The following is an 11,059-nucleotide window of genomic DNA, read 5'->3' on the forward strand; positions in this document are numbered from 1 at the left end:
ACATCCAGCAGCGCTTTGCATGTCAGAGATAGAGGGTGAATGCTTATTGAATGAACAGATTCTCCCTGCACAAATCCTATAATGGTAAAGAAACCCTGAAATTCTGCTGTGCTTGGTGAACTGGTTAAAAAGAATATAAAAGGAGAGAAGGATGAATGGGTGGGTGGGTAGACGTGGATGGATGGATGGATGGATGGATGAATGGATGATGGACGGATGGATGGATGGATGGGTGGATGGATGAACAGTGTAAGGAAAAGTGAGATGTGACCCTGTGTGGACAAACAACAAACATGATAGACAGAGAGAACTCAATGCTCACTGCCTAGAAGGAGCTTGTACACTTCAGATATTTGTGCACAAGGGAAACACTGCACCCCCATCCACTGTGTGACTCTTCTTTAGGTAGACTGGAACACTAAGTGAGAAGAAAAGATGACATTAACATTGGTCAGGATGGTCCAGCAAATTCTGGGTCACCTGCTGGGTCTCTGCTATTACTTGGCGGATTCGAGAAAATGTTACCCTTCCCTCACATATACTTCTTTCTCATCCCCCTTTTTGAAAATTTTCCATTTACTTAGAGGAAAAAATGGGGAGGAAAAGGAGCCAAAAGGGAACAACAGCTCAGCTATGCAGGAAGCCATTGTCTAAGCACCTCTCTTAGAAAGATCACTTACTGGTGACTGCATTTCATGGTCAAGCTAATGCCAACAACAACAAATACAAACAATACCACAAACCTACCCTGGGAGCTTCACAGTACATTTATTGTATCCTTTTCTACCCATTTCCAAACTTAGGTTTGTGTTCAACAGGTTTAAGTGTGTTGCTGGTCATTTGTCAACCCCAAATGCCAGTTTATATGCCTTAATGTCACTTCTTCTTACCACTACAATAAATCCTCAGACAATTAGAGCCTTCCCAGCATCCTGTGGGGTGTACAGGACTCTGAACTGGATTCTGTGGAGAGAAGCCAGGGAAAATATGATGCAGCCAGTCTGGCCTTTTTAAGCCCTGCAATGCTTTTTGCATTCCACAGCATCCCTTCCTGTTCCCCACTTCTGCTGCCAATTGGCCTTTGTATTTATATCTCTTTTGGGGGGTGGGGAAGGTGACCCAGGAGAGGCTAATAACATAAGAGAACAAAAGTGAAGAAAGGCATTTCTGAGCCCATAAACCTCTAGATTGATTTCTGTTACCTGCTCTGGTCATCCTAGGAACTATAAAAGCCCCAAGAACTCTATATTTATTGTAAGATCCCTATCCCATGTCATTTCAAATCTACTATATAATACTTGTGTCACAGTTTAGGTATCAGGCACCTATAGGAACATTTAAAACTTTGTATTTGGACTTTGTCCTTGTAAATTGAAGCCATTGGATTTCTATTCCAACTGTGAACATTTTCACCTGGCCTCAAAGGACTTGTATGACATAGATCCTGAGTAACATAGGAAATGGCCCGCCGCACCGTACTAGTTTCAGTGGCCTCTCATGGGCTGCTGGACTTTCTGAGAAGATTATCTAACTTACTTAAGTCAGTTTGCTCTGAACATTTCTAATTTCTCTAGACAGTTGAGTTAGTGGGGCAAGGGATCTGGGTTCCCCTTTCAGACTAGGAAGCCATGTCATCCACAGAGATGAGACACTGTATCTCTAATACCTTAACATGGTATTATTAGCTAAGCAAAAATCCCATAGCATTTAACGCATAATGTTGAATTGGAGCTCAAGCCCAATGATGCTTTTTACATCCAAAGACTGAAACATCTGTACCACTTTAGGCGCTGAGTAGCATTGTCGAAAGAGTCTGTAGACAAACTAAATAACTGCTGGGTAGACAGCCATGGTGATGGAGATGCCTGTTGTGTCTGGCTTGAGAACACCAGTCTCCTGTTTTAATTGTTGCACCAGCCTCGTCACCCTAATTAAATCTCCAGCTTCCATATGCCAGAGATGTCCATGGCAACACAGTCCTGGAGGATTCAGCCTACCCAGCCAAAGGCATCGTCATATCATTGGAAAGAAGAGGCACAAGACAGAAAAAGGCAAAACAAATTATCATGAAGCTGGGAAGGACCCTGGGGACTACCAAACACAGAATCTCTAATAAAGATGGGAGAGAGTCGGTAAGATGGCTCAGACATTAAGGCACTTGCCACCAACTCTGGTAACTTGGGTTCAGTCCCCTAAGACCCAGACTGTAGGAAAGAACCAATTCCTGCAAGTTGGCCATTGCCCTCCACATGAGAGCTATGCACCCCCTAAAACAATTTTTTTCAAGATAGAAGAGTAAGGGCTCATGTCAGGAGATTAGATAGCAATGATTGGGGTCACATGTTTGATTCAAAAGACATTTCAATGGCAAAAGTCAATAGACCTGGGAGACAGAGGGGAGTGACGGCTAGGGAGAAAAGCATCCGAGGTCTCAGCTGCTGCAGGGTGGTGCCTGGGGGAGGTTTTTTACCAGCCTGAAGGATGGAGGACAAGAGAATGGAGCAGGGGCTTAAGGAGTGCCTAGAGGAGGCAACATGCAGTTTGGACCTGTTGAGTTGGATGAGCCTACAGGGCAGCCAGGTAGAGAAGTCATATTGTTCACCTATGCATTGATGTGGGCTTTTGTTGTTGTTGTTTTATTTTCATAATTTTCTAATTTACAAATCAATTTGAATCCTTCTTAAAGACATAATAAAGTAGCTGGCAAAAATATCAGAATGAGTGTGCCTTGACTCTGGCTGAGGTGGCCTCCTTCCAGCAAGAACCAGAAGAAAGCAAGCGATGGTGTGGGGGCGGTGTGCTACAGTCTCCAGCTGCTAAGTAGGAGGTTAGGCCTAGAGTAAGGGTCAGGGCCGAATGGGTTTGAAGGCAGGCAAGGAACTGGGAGGGTTAAGACAGTTATCTCTCAGAAATCACTTTTGTTTTTAATTTCACACACATGGGGTTCATAATATTTCTAAAAGCAGGGCTCAGCACTTGAGAAAGATGGAGAGATAAGAGTGAGCCTTCCTCCATGGGAAGTGGGGGCACTGTTGCTTTCTGCCCAGCAGATTCCCATGTTGAGATTCTGTTTTCCATGAGGGCCTAGTAAAAAGTGGCTTCCAACTGCAGCCGTCTGGTGGCTTTCTTCCTGTTCCTAAGTGTGCATTGCTTTGCTAGGTCCTGATCTGCTCTAGGCCAGGGAGAGTTGGTGGGTCTGGAGAAGGGCCCGATGTGCAAAACAGGTTGTTGATCTCTCTCACGTCTGTTTTCACTATCCTACTCCTCCTTGGCTTTTAAAGCAGTGTCAACAGACACTGTTTCTTCTACAGTGGGCCTGATTCCGGGAACCTCACCACCCTCCTTGTATTGATTTAGGAATGTTTCATTGCTGCAAAAATAGCGCTGTGATCTTTGGTTTTCTATGCATGCCTTTCATCTGGCACTCACAATGTGCTGTACAGATGTTGTCCTGCCAGACCCCAGTGCCCCATAATTTGCTTTGTGATCGCTGGCTAGTGGTGGTCCCTCTGGGCACTTTCACTCCTTCCACTGTAACTAGGTACACATAGGATACCCAGAGGGCTGATACCCTTCAGGCACCGCCTCTTAGTTCTTTGCCTTGACCTTGCCCATCAAACCCTCTTCATTCCCTGTCTTCTCTATTCTGCCTTCTCTATTCTGACTAATGAAGTAAGTCATTATCTCAGTCATGTGACTTACTTCAGTAAGTCATAAAATCACTCATTAACTCAGTATGTCTGTCCTGAATGATAAATTAAGCCCTGTGTGTGTCGTGTCCCTGGAGAGAGAGCAGTGTGCAACACAAGCAGACATCACATCCAAGAACTTTCTTGATGGAAAGCAAAGATAAAACTTGAGCTGGTGGATGCCAAGATGGGAGCAAGTGTGAGGTTTCATGGGAACAAGAATAGAGGCCTCTGGCTCATCTCGGTTCACAGGGAATGCCCCCTGTAGGAGCTAAGAGCTTGAGAGGGCCTAGCCCTGGGTGCCCTGTTTTCAAGCTGCTTTATCTCAGGCAAGCCACTTGGTGCAGACCTCTATGCCTTTCAGGCCGGATAATTAAGGTGGAACTTAGCAAAACATGTAGTAAGTGCTCAGTCACACTCACCCACCCACTCCAGTCAACAAATCTCTGCTTCTCATCTGCGAGTATTCTCGAAGGTGTGGTGATGTGCACATTGGTCTTGAAAGAGAAGTATTTTTAAGGAAGTAAATGACGTTCATCTCAGCTGCTTCTCCTCTTCATATGCTGTACTTGACAGTCTCTGTGTATTGAACTCTCTTTTGCTGCTGGGGACAGCACCAACTTCGAGAACTTTACTGGAGTGAAGAAAAGCCAGGGACTTTAATTCTTACCTGAAATTCCAGGCCCCCCCCCCCCCCATCTACCTTCTTCTATACCACCGCCGTGTAAGGTTGCTTGGTTATATAGACATCTGTGGGGTGTGTGTGGAAATGTTCTTAAAACCTTGAAATTGTAATCACCCCCTGCTGCTGAGTTCTTGAAGTTTTTATACACAAAATGCAGTGTTCCTATGATCCTTTCTTTAACCTTCCAATTTATGTAGCCAACTTCAGTGGTTTCAGGACCCCCCCTAACATACTCAATACACACACACACACACACACACACACACACACACACACACACACGAGAGGGGCAATACTAGAATACTAGCCAAGAACCAATGGAAACTTCAGCATGACTGTCACTGGGGCTGCCTTGCCCTTAAAAACCTGTGCACCACGGAGATGACCTCCTGGGATGTGGTGGGCAGAAGGGAGCTTCTCTAAACCGAAGCTGGGACAGTGATTACAGAAGCTGCAAAACTGCAGTCGTCAGCCCTGTCCTCTGTGTCAGGGCCTGGAATTGGAACTGGAGAAGCCTGTCTCTTTGAGGCTAGTCTTCTGAGCAGGCCCCTTGTCCTTTCTCTTTCTTATTTGCCTTCTTGTCTTGAGATACATTTCAGACAGCACTCAATTCGCCACATTGAAATGCACACAAAATTCAGTACTTTGGGGTATATTTGCTGTGTATAACAGTCACCGCCATCTAATTCCAAAGTGTTTCCATCACTTCCTCAAGAAACCTGCTACCCATTAGAACTTCTCTCCCCATTCTTCCTCTCTCCATCCCCTGGCAACCACAAACCGACTTTGGGGGCTTTTGGGCTTTTCATATAAATTGCATTGTGTAATTTGTGGCCTTTGGGGCCTGACTTCTTCAGCATATGTGAAGAGTTTCCAAGGTTCATCTAGGTTGGAGCTTCAGTACTCGGTTCCTTTGTATGCCCTTGAATGTTCCATATTTTATGTGTTTGTTCTTCAGTCAATAGGCATTCGGATTGTTCATCCCCTTTAGTTATTATGAATATGTTGCTTTGAACATTCGTGTGTAATTCTTTTTGCGGATGTGTCGTTTTGATTGCCTTGAACATATATCTAGGAGTGGGATTTACTGGGTCACAGGCAATTCTTTGTTTAACTTTGAGGAACTGCTACTGTTCTCCACTGTGACCTCACCGTCAATTCAAACCAGCAATATAGGAGGGTTCGTTTCTCCATACGCTTGTTAACACTCGTTATTGTCTTCTCAACCTTGAGCATAGACATCTTAGTGAGTGAGAAGTGGTAATGTTCACATCTGTCGTTGATTTGGTCAGTCTAGGCTCTCCTTATTTTTCTCACTTGAGATAGGTTATTTGGGTCTAGGCTCCAGGATTTTTCCTATGCTGGAAAAGAAGTAGTTTTTAATAGGATGTATCTGCTGTGATTGTACCATACTTAAAGTTGGCTTGAACAGGATATGTGCCATCCCCATCTCCATGTTAAGATGTCCCTTGCCCCTATGTTTACTAATGAGAAGGCCTGAATTTTAGGTCTGAATTTGTTAAGGCATGGGTAGCCTAACCCTTCCTGATGAGGCAACCTGAGAGAAAAGAGAAGGAATCTATTGCTTTCCCATGCAATCCCTTGACTCTCTTTATTTTTAAACCAAGGAGTTAATGAGAGATACAAAGACCTCTCTTTTGGAAGAAATTAAAATGAGAATGCAGTCTCAGGGAGGTTTATTCTTCAGTCTTGATCCTTTAACCTAAGACTATGTAGACTTTCCCAAAGGAGAATCTGAAAGGCAAGTTACCCAGTTATGCTTAACGAATTTAAGGGAATAAAGTGCTTTCATTAATTTTAGTTGCGTGTTTCCATTTTCTTTATATATACTAGGGCTGTGGTTTATAATTATTCTTATCACTGAATTAAATCCTGGAGGATAACCAGCAAAAAAAAAAAAAAAGCAAAACCACAGAATTTATTATGCATTCTTTGTGAGTAACCTGTGGAAATTTTGTAAATTCAAAATTTTCCAGGACGTTGGAGTCACTGTATGTCTCAGCTAGCCCAAATGAATGAGGCTGTAAGTTTGACCATCAAGTCCTGATTTCTTCAGAGACCAGAACCAAGGAGTGCAAAGCAAGCGAGGCTTTGGTGTTGAATCCCTGCTTGGTGCTGGGTAGCTGACCTCAGACAAGCCCGTCTTTGTCTAGCGTGCAATGCGGTTCTTCCAGGTAGCCTTCAGGAACTATTGAAAAGGTGAGGTTAGGAAGTGTCTGTGTGAGGACAGCTGCAGTGATAGCAGACATTCAGTAGAAGGAAGCTATCAACAGTGGCACAGCCAACGTGTCAGCCCTTAAGTAATAAATGCATTGTACGTTAAACATTCATTTTTTTGTAAATAATTAAGCTTGTTAACTAGGGACTTGAGAGACAGACCCATTGTTAGATGGGCTTGTTCTTGGGGAGGACCCTGGTCCAGGTCCCAGCACCTACCTGGCAGCTAACAATTCTCTGTAACTTCAGTTTCAAGGGATCCAAAGCCTTCCTTGAGCTTCCTTGGGCACAGGTTATTCATGTGGTGCACACACATATATTCAGACAAAACACTCATACTCATCAAATATCTTTAAAAAAAAACCATTAAACTAAGAAACTGGTTTTCCTGGAGCCCCATGGTGAATCTTCTTCTGTAAATGGACCAATCACGTTGCTGTATACCATTTATCCTGCTTTTGAACAGCAGCACTTCTTGAAATGGGGCATACCTGTTTGGAATACCAAGTCTCAGTCCCCTCCCCCCATCTTATGCCTCTGCTTGAACATACCTGTTTGCTTTTCTGGTTGGCAAATATTCATTACAAACCACAGAGGTAGCAGCAAACTCCCGTGGGATCCTAGAGCCTGAGCTAAAGAGAATACCAACCCCAAGAGAAAACAGACTGATTTCCAGATTTCATAAATCTTGTCTTCCTTTGGGCATTTAGCTGAAATCTCACAACACATTTAGGTTAAAGTGGGAGAAAAGGTACTCAACCCATGCTAAGAATTTCAGTTATAACCCTGGGAGAGCAGACCTGTGCCAGATTTGATAGAGAGGACCCTTCTAGGACATCTGTCTTTGATAACTTATAATGCAAAGAACAGATCCTTTGAAATTAATCGGTCGATACCAAGCAGTGCTTTTAATAATGCAATGGAGAACTTTTTGTTATGTAGAACAGCCCTTAACCAGTGCTAACTTTGAGGATTGGATTAATTTTTCATGAGTTCATAGCGCTCTGGGCTACTGTTCCAGCATCTTCTGGTTTCTCAGGACCTCCCACCCCCTACCCCTGACATTCAGGGAGATGTGTTTTAAGTATTTCTGTGTGACAGAAGAATTGTGACACTCCATTTTTTTTTTTTTTGCCTTGGGTCACAATCTGGAAGAGTGATTGGGGACTTTGAGAGTTCTCCTAGACACCTATGAGCTAGAGAGACGGTCTTATCTTGCTAGCAAATGTTCTTTCTCTGTCTTCCATTTTCCTTATATCGAAGTAGTACCCTGTGTGCCTGCAGTATACACAGTGTCACAGAACCAGGAAGGCAAGTGGAAGAAAGCAGTGTCACTCCTACTCAGAGATGCCTTCTTTTAAACCCCAAGATTTTATTTTAATGAGAGCTGAGGTGGGTAGCTTATCTTCCACCACCCTTTATCACCAGGAAGGGATCCTGGAGACTCTACCGTTCTGTTGGTTCTGAGTCTGGTTGCTAGTCTCATCCCAGGGAGGTGGAAGATACTAACTTCATTGTTAGCCAGCAGGCTTGGTCTGGTTTTCTGGAGCAAGTCCCTGAATGCCCACCCACACAGACTGCAACCTCTCTCCAAACACCTGTCAACTGTAACACTGGAAGGAAGATATACTAGAAAATGAACTTCAACCTGCCTTTTCTTTCCTAACACTGCATCGTAAGTGGATGAATTGAGGAGTGTCTGACATATGTTTATATAACAGTATTAGAGAAGAGAGGGAGGCAGGCAGAGGAGGGAAGGGAAAAGACATAGTTGTTCTGTGGTCAAAAGATCTGGCCTAAGTGTTGAGGAAACTGTAAATGAAATGCACAGGAGGAAAGCTCTGCAAATCCTTCCTGAGTTGAGGGAAGTGACTCCTGTGTGTCCCGTGCATCTTAGCTCCATCAGCAGTGATAACACGCAGTGATTACCTCTGCATGTCTGGTACCTTGGGTAGACCCATGAAATGCAAAGACCATGTCAGGTCTATGCCTAGTGTTCAACATACCATCTAAGCACTGGGTAAATGTTTGCTGAATGAAAAATTGAGCAAACTAATGAAAGAGCCATGCAAATTAGTCAGGCTTTCCTCCCAAAAGAAATGGGACAAAAAACAAACAAACAAAAAACCTCAAACAATGGTTTATATCCTAGGTGTGCAGAATAGATTTGTAGAATGGTACTGTAACTTTTACTAGTTTAGACATGTATTACAGGCAACACAGCAGAGAGTAATTGGTCCAACAGGATTATTTGTTCAATAAAGAAATTGTGGAACAGCTAAACCTTTTTGCAACCTTCTTTACATATTGTTTAACAGTATGACTGTAATCACTTGCTTCAGAGTTTACCAGCTTCATATTAACACACCCACCTTTTTTGCAGAGGGGTGAACAGAAGCAAGGAAGCCTGAGATTTTTAGATCCTTTTCAAGACTGAACCAACAACAGCCTGGAGCCTGTTTGCAGGACATATCAGGTCATGATATGTATGCGCAACCCCTTTCCTCCCTTTCATTAAGGGATAATTGATTGAGGTTAGAAGATTGCAGAGTCCTGGGAGATTTTTAATCCAGTGCCATCATGTAAAGCTCACTACATCAATATGAAGCTTCCATAGGGGAGTGGAGGAGTAATTGAGATGCTACACCAGCTGGAATCCAGATGAAGACACATTTGGAAGCTTAATCACAATCATGTTCTACACTAAATATTCATCCGTCTGTCTCCCAAAGAGGACAGGAAATTAAGCTGTCAAGGGCAGGAGGGATGAGGGCTTAGCTGAAGAAAGAAACCCTCACCTTAGCCTTAATCTTCAAACATGCTAGGGTGTCTTAGAAGGTGGAGACAAAAGCCTCATCTTAGCAGTTTTGTTTCCTAAGAAAATTTGAGCTGTTTGTACACAGTTTGTCAGCTTTACAGTTACCAAAATGAACTGTTAAAACAACTTAGTCTCCTTACTGTAGGAGAAATACGGATGGGCAATCCCATCTCAACAGAAAAAATCTTTATTGAGCCAATGTAGAGACATGAAAGTTTTGTAAACACTCAGGAGGAGCCTGGGAATTCCTAAACAGAGCCACGGGCTGTTGCTCCGGCCTTGATGTGCAGTGTCCCAGAAGGTAAACTAAACCCTGAATGTAGTCGGTAGCAATTACACGACATGCTCTAGGCTTCCTTCTTGTTCTGAGTTTTGATGCAAATTTTCCAAGTTAAGCTCTTTGTAATTCCATCTAAAATGGTCCCTCGCATCTAAATGTCATTTCAAAGAGCTATTTGGGCAATGTCTAGCTGCCCCAAATTAAATAATTGTCTCCTTTGAAATTCTGGCCAATAGTGTGGATCAAGCATTGGCTTTTGCTCAGAACTGGTGAAGCTCTGTATCATGGTGTCACTGTGTATTTTGAGTTCGTATGAGGTAAGGTGCTTTGACTGCAAGTAACAGAGCGGTGCCTGCTGGAGTGAGGTGTAATAGGTTGCCTTCTCATGTGGTGAGGGTCAGGTAGGGAAAAGGTTGGCTTCCTGCTCTGCCTCTGAGGTTCTCTTGATGCTCTGTCTCCTGGGTGTACTGGTCTCATGCTCCATCTCTGTATAGGATGAAAGGAATGCCCAGCACAAGAGAAGAGCCTGTCTCCGGAGTAAGGTTTTTTCCTAGAAGTTCACCCTTAGATCTTATCCAATGCATCCCATTATTGTATAGCCACTTTTCATTGGCAGAGGTGATAGGAATATGTCCATTCCCCTCTGTATTACTAATTATCCAGTCGAGCAATCTCTCATGTGTGCCCTGTTTCCATCACTAGATACCCGTGTGACCTTAAAATAGTCCAACGAGTTTCACTGCCCATGCTGTAAAACAAGACTATGGGCTCCAGTCCTGCAGGGACCTTTCGGGAATGAAAGCATGGAGCCCAGAGATTTACTCTATTGTCTTTCCTTTCGACACGGTTTGGGGCTGACTTACTAATGAGCTTATACCTAGACAAGAAAGCTTAGAGGCCCATATTGTTTTTTCTAGTTCAACATAAAGTGTAATTTAATTTATATATATGCATAGCTATTTTATTTAAATGTATCATAGACTTGCATACATGTTATATATAAGCACGCATGCCGACGTACACACACACACATGTGTACACACATACTAAACCATCAGTCACAGAGGAGTTCTCCCATGCTGTCCATTGTTCCAGAAATTCAGTGTTCTGGTCTAGTGCCGTTGAGAGTGTCACTCACCAACTGGTGCCAGTTGGCATCCTGTGGGTTCCTGGTTTGTGACAAGTTCGTGAAATAGAGAGTAAACATTTATAGTAATTTGACACCTCCAAGACACTGAAATTGATGCTCATTTTTCTAATACTTGGTCATTTATTTTTAGTTATTTTTTATTTTTATTTTTTATCTACAGTCCAAAGCCTGATCCTTCACAGATGGGGTGAGAAAGCCA

The 11,059-nt window shown here is 43.3% G+C and overlaps 1 protein-coding gene across 1 annotated transcript in view; it reads left to right on the top strand.

The window, feature by feature from the left end:
- Positions 1-11,059, top strand: part of Slit3 (slit guidance ligand 3) — a 571,841-nt gene that overhangs the window by 224,713 nt on the left and 336,069 nt on the right. The window lies entirely within an intron of this gene.

Source organism: Mesocricetus auratus, unplaced genomic scaffold (genome assembly GCF_017639785.1).
Source record: "Mesocricetus auratus isolate SY011 unplaced genomic scaffold, BCM_Maur_2.0 Super-Scaffold_100007, whole genome shotgun sequence".
Lineage (NCBI taxonomy): Eukaryota > Metazoa > Chordata > Mammalia > Rodentia > Cricetidae > Mesocricetus > Mesocricetus auratus.